Raw genomic sequence first — 14,783 nt, 5'->3', positions numbered from 1 at the left:
TCCTTGGTGATACTTTTATCTTGGAAAAAAAATCATATTTTTTTTCAGTTTGAAAATATAAAAATTTATAAACTAAAAATATCATGACCAAACATAAAAACTAATTAATTATATTGTGATCATTCATTATAATTGAAAGTAATTATTAAACTACAATTATTTACTATCTATTATTTAACTATCTATTTAATATAAAATTACAGGACATATACGGGCTCAAACTTTTTGAAATATGTGTCCATTTTGTGGACAAAGGAGTAAACAAATACATGAATTATATATACTAAAATATAATATGTAGTAAATTACATTTATTTACACTATGTACATAAGAATGTAACATGTTATAATGATCTATTATTAATTTTTTTAGGTTTTAGTATAGTGAGTTTTCACCTTACACTAATATGTATAGACAGGGCTACTACAGTGGAGGTCTTTTGTACTAAGATTTAGAATAGAAACTTCTTATGTGACGTCACTGGAGACACTCTAAACAATAAACGTAAACAAGGAGAGATACATTTTTGACAGAGAGTAATGTTTACAATCCTTATAATTATTGGTTCGATTATATACATTAGCTCACCATTTTAAGTTGCCTAAATCGAAAACTATGAACTTTAAATTTTCTTATGAAATATTTAATAAATTAGCCATGTGAGATTACATGAAAATGTATCGAAAAAATATGTAAATAAGCACATTTTTAGACTTATTGAAATAAGTAATAAATATTTTAAAAGCAGGAGGACGTAAACTAATTTTAATAAATTTAATGTTAAATGTATTTGATTAGTATTTATTAATTAGATGTAATCTATCTCATAGACTTATTTATATTTAATTCATAAATTGGTCTTGCCCGTAATAATAATTACTTCATACAACTAGTGAGATAGTTGACTTAATTATATTTGATTTCCAAATCATTCTTCTTTTTTTCTTAAATTTTGTATGATTAGACCCAATTTATAGGAAGTGTACATTAAGTAACTAAATATTTGTTTTATTTTAAAATTGGTGGAAATATTTTTTTATCACGTTTTATTTTCTTTCAATTTCCTCAATATAGTTATCTAATTTCGAAATATGACATTGGATCGAAATTATACTATAAAAACGTGATTTTGATAAACAAGGTTTAAAGGCTAAACTTACTCCAACTGAAAACTGTACCGATCATTTTCGTGTTTTATGGATTAAATAACAATAATAAATGTGGGTTTTAGCTGGCAGGTACCTCAATTTTGTTGTGTTTGCGACAACTTTTTGTACGTTAGGGCCGTCGAATATGTTTGAAAATTACTCAATAGCTAACCGTACAATCTTCATGAATTCACATTTTCAACTGAATTAACAAGATAAATTCTACGAAGAAAAAATAACCATATATCATGACATAAAATAATAAATGGAAATTATTCGACATCTTGCATCGTTTATGAACCTATTCAAACAAACATGTACTTTTTTACACTTAGTTCAAGGCTTTGTTTATGAAGTAATTGAATATGATTTACATTCCCATTTTTATGTCGATAGAAATATAATAGAATTATTGTTTGAGAACACATTTTAGTTTGTCAACATAAAAAAATCTTCTACAAATATCAAGAATAGGAGAAAGTCCGATTTTTTTAATACTTTATATATAGATCCAGGCATATACTTAAAAGGCATATTGAATTTATTTAAGGTTATGGATTTGAATTTTTGGAATGAATAAATATAGGCATAGATTTAAGGTTTAGTATGGAACCTTATCTTTGATATAAATGACTTATATTGAGACTAATATGGCCTCTCAATAAAGGTTTTTTTAAAAATTTGACAAAAGATTTTAGTTACTTCAAATGTGATTTGCACTACCCCCTATGGGATAATAACAATAATATGTTGATATAATTTGAATAATATGTCGAAGAGTATAATTGTATTCAGCACTCAATTTTGAGGAACTATTGGATGTTTACTTGAGACAATTATTATAATATCAACACTATCAAAACTTTAATCATGGTTCATTCACTATAATAATGAAGTTTTATACTTATATTCTTAATCATTAGCTACAATTAAATTCAAGTTGTCTTTGATAAAGAAAACAGTTTTTCAAGGTGAGAAATATACATTAAGGTTTTTTTTATTGTTAATATATCAATGTTTATTGTTTTACTTTTCAATGAGTTCAAATATTAAAAATGTATTCATTCGCTGAAAATTTTAATATTGGAGCAACAATCAGACCTTTGACCCTTAAAATTTAGATTAAATTTGTAAATTTATCAACATTTGTTGGAACATAAGATAAAATTTTATCCTTATCAAGAAGAGAAGACACGAGTTCAAAAAGTAATGGTTCGTTTAAAAGTACTTTGTAATTCAATAAATGTTAAAAAACGATCAATATTGAAACTTAAAAAACTACTAAGCTAGTAAATTTATTAGCATAAAGTTTATTTATCTTTACATAAAAGTAGATATTGTAACTTTATCTTATTAGAAAAAAATTGAGAATATCTAATTATGAAAAGAATATAATAGAAAAATGGGACAAGTAAAAGTAAAACATTGATTTTTAAGGGGCACCCTAACATATGTGCTATTAAAATCTTTATATCTGATCAGAATGATGTTAATGACAGGTGATATTATTTTTTCTTGAATATACGAAGGGTTAACTATGAAATTGTCTACAATAATTGTTTTTTTAGTGAAGGAGATTAAGTAATTTTTTTATGCATAAAAAATATAATTTTTTAAAAGTATCATTTATGTAATAGAGCGGATTTTGATACTTGTCTCTAAAATATATGTATTTTACCCATCACTCCCATCAAAACTGAACATGAGCTCAATTTAGGGTTTCAAGCAACCCTACATTTATTATTAACATTTGTCCTGAAAAGTTCCAGGCTTAACAAAGAAAATACCTCTTTTTTCGTTAAAAATTGTTTGTTTTTTTTTAAATTATATTAATAGTAATATTTTTTTTCTCTTTATGGATCAGTGTTTTCATAGCTTGAACTGTACTTTTGTCTATCAAGAAGCAAAATAAAATTAAAATACGAAATAGTTTTTGATCCATTGTTTTTGAAATAACATAAGTATATGTTATATATATATATACTTTATTTTACGGGAAAAGAATTCAGGATAAATCTTATTTGAAACTATAATTATTCTTACATATATACGTAACAATAAGTGAAATTTCTTGTTGGACTTTATGTTAAATTGGGGATTGACATCGGAGTAACTACAGTCTATATGTAGTCGCTACAAGTATACGGAGTTAAATTTGAGTTTATTTCTTTCCTCTCACGGATGCTTGCAGCTGATCAAATAAAACATCCCTACATCCAACGGCTCTCCTCCCTAATGTTCTCTACATTATTAGGATTACCACGTTAAAATTCAGTTTCTTTTATTCTCACATACTTTATATAACTCTTTGTTGATATAAATATATTTATGTTACTGTACTTTGGTATTAAAAAAAAGGACTTGCAACAAATAAAAAGAATACATTTTTCCTTTGCTGTGAATCATTTTATATACTACATCACTTTCAATACATAATTAATAAGAAATTATAATCGCGTAATTAATTTTCCAATATTATATATTTAACGTTTAATTTAATTAGTTACATAAAATGAAGTTTATCTATGAAATAATTAAATGCAGGTTTTCCCAAGAGATTCCCCTATGTATAAAGCCACGATAACTCCCTAGAGAAAAATCATAATAAACATCTATCCCTTTCAAATTTGAGGAGTTTCAAGGAGGTTGAAGCTTTTCTGAAAGGATGATATAGTAAGCGAAATCAAATTAGGTGACTTTCAAATAGATACTATATTTCATGGGTGCAATTGACACTGGAGAAGAGGGTTTGTTTCTCTCAAGATTTTATGTAACTTTAATTCGTCTTTTCTCCAATTACAACTGCGCCCCGGCTATACAGCCAAAATGTACACTACATAGACTGTTCCATTTTTACGTTTAGTATATATATATATATATATTTGGTATATACAAAGACCTATTCTGCTTGGAACAATTGAAAAATTTACTTGTGCTAAGTTTAAGGACTTTAAGTCCTTTTCTTTTTGAAAAATTATATTTTTGCGATTCAAAATTGCCCATTTTAGACCTTTTCTACCGTTTTAAATATAGTACTCTCACTAAAAAGTTGTATTTTTTCATATTTTTTAACCTTCAGTTTATCTTTTAAAAATATTAAACAGCTCGTTTTTAACAACGTAAGGGTTCTAAGATATGCTCCATGATTTGAAGTTTCTCTGATGTGTCAAATAAAACATATATAATAATTTACCTCTATTTTCATCAACCACTCTAACTTCAACAAGGGTTAAATTTCCATATGTTATCTTTGATAAAACAGAGAAACCTCACATTATTAATCCAAAAACGGGATAGTCTAAATAAATTTTTTAATAAACAAAAAAATTTATGCTTTTTCAAAGGGACTATATATTAAAATCACAATGTAACATATTGCACTCCTTAAGAGGTTTTTTTTATTGGGACTCACAATTCCGAATTAAGATAACACACAGTATATTTATCTATATTATTGGAATCATTTCTTAATTTTTGTTTTTGTTTGTTTTTCATTTTTAAATTTACATAATGTAATGATGATTTTATTAATCTTTTCCTCTTTAACCTTTGTTAGTAAATTGAAATTGTCTGTGATGGGCCTTTTTCTAGTATTTAATTATATATTTTATTATAAAGCTTTTAGTAAATTAATCTAATTTATTCGCTTTAAAGCCATTTTTATATATATTTTTTTTCGATGTAAGGCATATAAATTAGCACTAACTCATTGTAAGTTTATTTTATATGTTAAACGCAACACCATGTCAATTAATGAGTAGAAGAGATCGGGGATAACTGTGACACAATTTGTATTGGGCTGATTTATTCAGAGTTGATTATATTTGGACACTCCAAATTTTTATATAAACACTGCAACATATTTTTTCTATTGTTAAAGTATTTTGAAAGATAGCGCACTGGTTTTTATAAGAATTTAATTTGAAAAATTCCCTTTGTACTACCTCAATTTTCTCCAATTGAGCTTTGAATTTTGATAAAATTATATCAACGTAGAGAAAAAATCATAATCTAGAAATTAAATACAATGTCTGTGTATGTGTGGACGTGAGTATGCGTTTGTGTATTGCGGAATCACGGCCAAACCAGTTAAAAGATTTTGCTGAAATTTTTCATATTGGTTTTGAAGGCTCAAGAAATAGTTTTGGTTGAAACAATTTTTCCCTTCAAGGACATAGTTGACTTGTATTAGTTTTTTTTTTAAACTAACTACTTTATATGTGACAAAAAATAAAGACTTTAAAACTCTAGCAATTATTCTCGCTGCATGGTTGTATGTGTTTTTTAAAATGATATAATAAGGTTTGGAGAAAATAACAAGAAGAGAAAATAAAACAAAGGACGGATGCCAGCAATATGGAAGTTTAGGAAAAGACAGTTCAACTTGAATATTTTTCGTTCTCTAAACCTTATAATCTCCTTTAAAAAAGTGTTCAAAGATACATACCAACATGCAATGAGAAAGTTCTTTATTTCATGAAGCATAAGATTTCAGAATTTATTTTAATTTATTAATGTCCCAAGCAAAACTAGACAAATAAATTATATAAGTTACTAGAAAAATACTGAAAAACTGACTACAATATGTATGATGTAAATTTTATGGCTTTAGTTTTTTTATGTTCGAGAAAAGTTTTTTATAAAATTTCATATCAAAAATTAACTTATAGTGTTCTCGCTATGATACTAACAAATTTTATTTTTTGAAAAAAAAAAAAAAAATTATTTGTCTTCTAGGATTAATTCATACATGTATTTGAGCATTTGAATAGATAGTTACTTGTGCAAAATTAATTAAATAATCAAGAAATATTATTATTTAAAAAAGTGTAATATTAAACTATGGTGACTTGTAAAACTCCTAACAATATTTGTTTGTTTTTAGGGGTTTCTCATAGAATAATAAAAGATTTTAACTAACGGACAGCTGTTAATATTGCTGTTATGGCCCCATTATTTTTGTAATGGATCCGATTCCAAAATTAGTGTCAGTATTTGAGCTTTAGTACATTTTAGATACGAATAATAACTAAATAAATGTGGTTCAGGTCAATTCAGTGGGCATACAGGGGCATTCTCAGGATTTTTTTAGGGGTGGATAAGCCAATATTTAAGACAAAATGGCGCTGCAAGATTCCTTACTACTTTTTGTCTGACTTGTATACGTTTACAGTAATTTGGGCAATGGATATATCTAACGGATTTGGAAAGTGCTACAAGATGACACTAGAACAATTTTGTTAGTAAGATACTTGTATATGGTTACTGGAATACTATGTTTATAGGTCAGAAGATATATCAATCAATTTTAAAACGATCCCAGTCATATCAATTTGTTAACTACTACTTGAGAACCGATTTTTGCGTGATTAGATATTTCGAGAAAAATTAAGCTCAGCAGTTATGCCAACGTCATCACAACTGACACTGGAACAGAGGATATCGCACAAGCATCAGATTTTTTGTTGTTCTTCTAACATTTTTAAACTAAGAGAGAATCAAAACTTGTTTATTTTTGTTTCGCCTGTCCTTTGGTTGGACAGTGAAACCTCGTAATTAAAAATAAACAGGACATAATTTGAATTAAATACATCTACACAATTTTGCTCCCCACTCTGTATAACTCAAATTAAATTTTTAGAGGTCAAGGTCACACCGGACAAATTGAGAAAAATCACCCAAATTATTGTCATTTGTGGTTAATTGGAAAGGGAAATGATTTAAAGAGGAGGTTTGCGCTTTATAAAGTGCTTACTCAAGTCTCAAGTTGTAATAAGAGGGTATAGTGTTTCATAATAAAATCGGAAATGCAAAAATTTTAAGTATTTGTTTTCATGTGGTAACAAAACTCTATAAACAGTGACTAAATTTGTAAGATTTCTTAGTTGTCACTCCTATAATACACACTTAAGTGGCTGTCATAAATAAATGTTCACGGACATGGCTATGGAAATGAAGGGGGGTATTCGAGTAGTTATCCATACCAACTAAAGAGTAGAGATATAAAGAAGAATTAAATCCAAAAGAGTGCTAAAAACACGCCTTTGACCCCCTTGAAAAATACACTATGACTTTTCAATATAAAATGTTGTGTTCATTTGATTATAGAAATACTTATTTCGGGTTACTTTTGGAAGATACTTACGATCAATAATTACAGTAGTAATTTTAATTTAGAAAAACGTTTTTACAGAAACTCTTAAGACTCAATTTGAAATTTTCTTTCTAATTATTTTGAAAGTTGCAATTATTTTTGCAGTAACTATATTTTAATCAATATAATATGCTGATTAAATGTAATATGAAAAAAAAAATATATATTTGCATGCTTCAATCAAATACGAATCTGTATAATAATGAAGTCATATAGAAACAAGACCATATTTTATAATAAACTTTCATCGATAATTCGAGTTTTAAAGGACTATAGAAAAACTAAAACCGTGTTCTACCACCGTGATTAAAATTTAAGCTATCAATTTTTGACGCTGCTATATTTTAAGCAGACTTAAATTAAGTGGTGATTAAATTTAAGTCATTTTTGAATAACCAAGACTAGAATTATTCAATCCTCCATTATTTTCTGGGGATTTTTGAGAACCCATTTGTTTTTTAAACATGTGTATTTTCTTATTTACACAGCTTTTTTATTTTCCTTTCCAAATTTATCTTTCAAACTTTAATCACAAATACATATATCCCACATAGATTATTTTTGTTTGGTATACTGGTACTATAGTGATATCAAGGTAATAACTAATTTAGAACGTTACTTTCCAAAACTGATATTTATCCTGTACTTGCAGCTGCACTCAATCCTAGAAAAATTGGCCTGTAGATGAAGTAAATCCTTCAAATTTTTGACCTCATCTCCATTCCAAACAATAATGTCCTTTATAAAAAACATGACCAAAATGTCATTTTAATTAAAAAAAAGTCATCAAATTTTAATGGTAGTCCATTTACAAAACATTTTTTTTTGTTATATCAACGTTAGTGCAGGTCTATTTCATTTAACCCTTTACGCCTGTATGTGACTAATTTGTCATACTATAAAAAAATACATTTATCAAGCATAAATGAAGAAGTAGAGCTTAGAAACAGGACGAAGCTGGTAGAGAAAAGGTTCTGTTTACGTTTTAAATTAGTGTTGCATCAGAAAAACGCAACTCCTTTCAGTCAAAATAAAACTTTGGTGATGCATTTCCGTATATTTAAGTTCTTCTTGACATCCGTTTCATTTTATTGGATGGGCAAAATTCCTGGTACAATAAATAGTTTTAAACAATCATACACGCTTATAAAAGAAAATCCGTTTATGTCACTAAAACACACTATGAGCTGAGATTAAAACAAATATAACAGTTTTTGTCGTTGTGACTTTTTAGTCACATTTGCAGTACCGACTGAAAATTTGGATTTTTATAAATGTAAATTTTTCAAGACTGTCGAAAAAAAAAATACATATATAAACTATACACCCTTAATATTCATGTTTAAAAAAATATTTTCGTTTAAAATATAATTCAAAGCGTAAAGGGTTAATCACATTTTTTGTCTATAAAGTATTGAAATGCCCATATCTATGTATATTGTCACCTAAACCTGAACAAAACTATTAGCATGGTATCAAGACTAACGACCATTAATTGAAATGGTAATTGATCAATGATTCTACAAAATAAACAATATTATTCAATTTTCACTTTTTAATTGTATACAAAATGCAAATGTAATAACGTGCAAATCATTGATTTCAATATAAAAAAAGCTCAAAGAATAGGCAGCATGATTTGCAAATTATTAAAACTCATTGAATATTAAACAACTATATATTGAATACTCATTTTGTGATTATAAATGTTTTTGTACATTTTAGCCTTGTATCATACCAAGAAAAACAAATTTGCAATTAATTGATAGTATTTGAAACAATAGTAAAGTATGTTTCTATATCGCTCAGCAACAATAGCTTTTTTATTTTTTCATTCATTTACAATAAAGGATATGGAGATGTTTTCTTAACAGAAGAGCTTTAATTTGCTTTGATTATTGCTGCATGTTAATATACATCAATGTATCTTAAAATGTCTGGTCTACGAATGAGAGTCATTGTGCATATTTTTATTGTTTATTTGTATATAAAATATTTACTTAGGACTGGGTGGGGTATTTATTCCATGAGCACTTGGTTAGACCAATTCCAAAATATATTTTGTTTAATTTTGATATGTTTCCACATTTTTCACATGCTTTAAGATGTGACAAGCTCGAATTTTTTTTTTAGGGGTATAAGTATGTGTTATCCACTGCTTCATCGTCCATTAAGTTTAATAATTTGCAATGCTGCTGATAATTTTGGATAAATAGCATGAACAAATACCTAACTTTGTTTTATACTCAGATAAAGATGACTTCAGAATTTGCAGCGTATCCTTCTGTGAATCACTATAATTTTTAGCAGGACATGCTATTGTTAAGAAGAATTGAAAAATATTTAGCAGAGGTTGCCGTGAAGAAGCTTCATAATCACTTGTGGTATTTGACAAACAAGTTGGTTCTGTTCCCTCTATTCATCAATATTTTAGACGATGAGTAAAAGAGGAATATTGCCCTGAAATTATATACGACAAAAATACCTGACAGCTTTAAAAAAACAAACCTATATTTCAGATTATGAATATAAAACAAAACTAGATAATCTTATTGGTCCAGAATCGCATCTATTTTTAGCTATACTGAATATAGGGTCAGATTGACTTTAATCATGGTCAGGAAATGAAGAGTATAAGAAATCAAATATATGTATTTATATCATATTCGGGTATTAAAGAGAGAGACGGGGGAAAATTATGACTTACTATGTGAGCGTAATAACTAAAAATCCATAAAAAGCAGAAACACATCCCTGTCATACTACAGCTTTTGGAATACGTCCAGAATTATGCCTACAATTCCTTCATTAACTTCGGGATCGTCCCTTATCCCCAGTTGAGTGTCCACTGCTTTTGATATCTAAGTTACTTTAACTGGGATTCTAAAACTAAGTTAATTGCCTTGTGATATGAAAGTTTAGCATCTATTACATTACAAGAATCAATTGCATCTCCTACAAATCCCTTCATCAGGAATAAGTCGATTCTTGAGGACAATGGCTTAGAGTTCTTGTTAACAGAAAAGAAGGCATGAAAATTGTTCATTTTGCATCCTATGTCATGAAAACCGAAAGACGTAATAATTGACGATAGTACTTTTGTGAATCGAGCGTTAGGAGTTTGCTGCCTTGCTTGTTGTGTCTCTGGTACTTTTTAGTTTCACGTTAAAATCTCCTCCTATAATTGTTGGTCCGTGTGAGACAATGTGCAGTACACTGTTCGAAATATGGATCGCTAGTGTTTGACCCATATATCCCAATTACATCAAAGTTAACAGATAGTTAATAGCACATTGCTTTAATGAGATTTCCCTCTGGGCAGTGATATTGAATTTTTGGGTTTAGAGTCAACTTGATAAGTAAATTAATTTCACGTTTTAGGTTCTTATTCAAACTATTGAAGGACAAGAAAGAGTAGTAATCTGGCGGTATAGAATTATGACTCTCCAAATTACATCTTGTATCACAAAGTATCATAATGTCAGTTAATTTAGAATATTTTACAAATCTAGCTATATCATATTTACGTATCAAACTTTGTATAGAGTTTACATTCCAGGAAAGAATTGATATTGTCATTCTTTTTTATGTTGTTTTGATACAGATACACACAAAGACGATCGTGAACTACATAATGGTCTTTTTGAATTAGATCCTGATCTAGATCTCGACGGCAATATGTTCTTTTTTGTGAGGGTACAAAGAGAGTTTCTTGGGGTTACTGTTTCAGAGAGTCTTCTCAGACGTCTTCAAATTGTTCTGTGCTAGCCTTAGTAACAGGCGTTAGGTTCTTATGTCAATTTCTCTCACTATGGTGGTTCATGGTTTTTTTTTTTGACAACTGTCATTGTTTTATTCTATTAGTCTTAATAGTGATCAAAAATTATAATAAAATTGAAATTGTAAAACAATTAGGGGAAAAACTAGTCTCAACAATATTTGAACTAAATTAGACGCAGTTATCATAAATAGAAAAGGAATACTTATACATACACAAAACCGAAGATAAAATCGAAACAAAACACAAATTAACTTATCTTTTTAAAACTTTAATTAATAATTGGATAGCTGGGATGATGCCATTGATATTTGATTTCCTGCTGATCTGTTCGTGTAAATCATCTGCTGAGCTTTGTTAATTACGGCATTAACCTTATTTTCTCCCTTCCCATTGTAGTGAGCAAGCATGTCATCTCTACCGATCGTAACTCCAAAATTCTGAATTAATTCGTAAGAGATCCCATAATAAAGTTCCTTTAGATAAGCACAATTCCTTTGGTTTTACTTTCCCTCTTGCAGAAGATACACCGACTTTTGGTCGCGAATTTTTTTTGATCCTACTTCCAAAGTTCCAGAAAGAAGTCGGTACTTCATTCACTTTTCAGTGGACGACCTATACTTATTTTTAATAGCTTTGATACTATTGTATGGACTTTTTACTATGCCTCTTCTGACTTAATAGTGTATTAACGGTTTTATATATTTTTTTTGTGTCACACCTTCGAATTTCTTGAGTGGTTGCACTTGAGATTCTCATCCTGAAAGGTATAAAAGGTCTTCGGACAACTCTATAAGGGCCAAGGATAGTTTTCAAGTATTGCTTAGCCATCTTGTCTATGAGGAGGCTCGAATAATCGACGTCCGTGGCAATCTCAGCTGAGAGAATTCTTACTTCTGAGAAGCTTAGCTGCTCACGAATTGGTATTTCCCATTCCAGTGAAAATTCAGCATGCATTGATGCATATCTGCTTATTCTACATAAATTTCCCATTCAGTTGGAAAGCATTCCAGAGTTTGCAATACCTTTTGGTAACCTGCGAAAGGGTTATCCATAAAGTTGATAATTCTGTAGAGAAAAACCCGAGCAAATAGAGGGGGGGGGGAAGACTTATGGTACCATTGTTTAAAATGCTGATGTGATTATATGTTGCCTACTTTATTATGATTTTTGAGGGTATAACGAAAGCATTTATCAGAAAAATGTTTAATGAAGATACACAACGTATAACTGACTTAGACGTTTTTTATCAGTTCCAGTAGATTTTAAAACGTCACACTCCATGAAATTGTAATTCATTATGAACCATATTCTCAGAATAATAACTAATGAAGCGACAAAGAAGTAGAGTATTTCGAAATATATTTGAAGTTCCAAATTTAAAAAGAAGGCTTAAATAAAATATAATCTACATACTAAAAAATAAACCATCATACATTTATTGTTAAATATACAAAATTAAACAATTGTATTCACATAACTAATAATAACAATAAATTATAAATACATAATATTGATATAATAGATTGATCCAAATAATATTTTATTGTTCTGACATGAATTCAGTTAAATCTGGCATTACTTTAAGTTGCTAAACACAAGCCAGACGTGGATTTTAATCAAAAGGATCATCACCCTTGTTTCCTAATGTGGAAGTTGCTATATGTAATTGCACACAGGATAGATATGGATGAGATCTAAATAATTATTAATAATAAAATAAATGTCAAAATCACAAAATTAGACAATAAATATACTAATAAAAAAATGTTAGAAATAAATCCATTCGGAAAGATTTAGTGCAAAAGCTAATTATGTAGTAATGTCCGGCGATATTACTCCATATTCAGGACATCAAAAAATATTTTTCCCCTGTTATTTATGCTTATTTAACATCATAGTCCCATCATGAAGGATACGCACAATAGCTAATTATAATGCTACACCCAATGTAACTACCCCCGTTGTTGTGACCATTTAAGCAGGGGTGTTTTTTCCCCTTTTATGAGTTATCTGAATACCTTTTCTTGGAGCTTATAAATCATAGCTAATCCTTAAGTGATAAAAAAGTAATATTTATTGACTATGTAATATTGGGAAACCTAATAATCATACATAAGTCTTTAAGTGAAGAAACTAGTGCCAGACAAACTATTTGCGAACCATCTAAAACTACTGGTCCCGTTATTATGACCATTTAAGAAGTTTGTTTTTGCCATTTAATGAGTTGTGTATCATAATTCTTAATAATTTTACCTAAAATAGAATCAATTATATGATTAGATTTTAAAAAAATTAATACTTACTGTTAAATGGTACAAAATTCAGAGTTCCATTTTGTAATTTGGTGTGGATGACTCTAAACATGCTGAAAATTATTTTAATTTCACAATTTACAATGGGGGTATTTCTAAAAATGACATCATTACCAACATTCTCCATTAATTAATAATGGTTCCTTGGGAAGGGAAGAATTTACACGTGTATTTCTCCATAAATTTTTTGAACGTAGGATGATTAGCAATGGATAAGGTTTCACATTAATGAAATATGCAATAAGCATCTTTGTGAGATCAAAGTTAAAGTCTGACTTGATATATTCATTGTTAACTTGATTTTATAGATGAATATCTATACTTTTGATATGAGATGAGGATAATGAGTGATGTTTAATTCTAGACAGGAGACTAAAGACACAATTGTATCGACAAATCAGACAACCTATCTGTTTCTCATCCGTTAAGTATTTTCCAAATTCCTGGCCTCTATTTTCAGAAATCCAGACAGAAGGAGATGTTATTTTAGGCATTCTATTCAGTTCTCCATCGACTATCAGCATCTAATATTATATTAATATTGAATAATAGAGGCGGGAATGATAACGTTCTTGATAGAAGAAGATTTATGTTATTTAATCAATGATGCCATAAGTATTTCTTCCCTTCTCCTCGCACGCTTTTGTATTCTTACCAAAATTATCAAACTTAGGTATCCATAAAGCGGCCTAGCCTTTCTTTCAGAAAATTATCAAGAACATAGAACCAGGGCTCCTTGCATTTCTACATCTTTCTGACCCAATGAAAGTTTAAAACCTTCAACATTTCGCCTAGGTCCATCAAGGATAGTCCTCCGCTCTTCAATGGAGCATGGAGTATGTTATAGGAAATATTCTTTTTTTGGTTCATTTTGTTTAATGAATCTTTAATAAGTGTTATTTTTTGAAAGGTTTTCTCAGTGAATGGTGTTACCCTTAAAAGATGTATTACCCTAGGAACAACATAGATGTTCCATGCTATGATGTTATCCCAAATGTTCGGATTCAAGTTCCTGAAGAGGGTGCAGGATCACTCGCTAGTCTTAAAAATCTTTGTGTTGTTCTTCTGGCATCCATTTGTCCCAACAAAAGACCCTAGGAGTTTTATTTCCGTAGAGATTCGGAAATATGGCCAGTCTTTTCTTATTAGACTCTCATAGAAACTATAACTATTTGTTTTCTATGGACTCATTTTTAATCCGGGGAAAGGGCAAATCCTTGCACAAGAGTTAAGGCTCCTTTAATTGACTTAATGATGTCGAGGGGACTCCTACGCACAATTAAAGTCAAGTCACCACCGTAACATAGACACCGAGGTTTGTTAGGAATTGATGAGACACCAACAATCTAACTATCTCGTTGCATTTCTTGCATAATTTCACCAATGC

Source organism: Lepeophtheirus salmonis, chromosome 1, assembly GCF_016086655.4.
Source record: "Lepeophtheirus salmonis chromosome 1, UVic_Lsal_1.4, whole genome shotgun sequence".
In the NCBI taxonomy this organism is placed as follows: domain Eukaryota; kingdom Metazoa; phylum Arthropoda; class Copepoda; order Siphonostomatoida; family Caligidae; genus Lepeophtheirus; species Lepeophtheirus salmonis.
Note: the sequence above shows the minus strand (reverse complement) of the source record.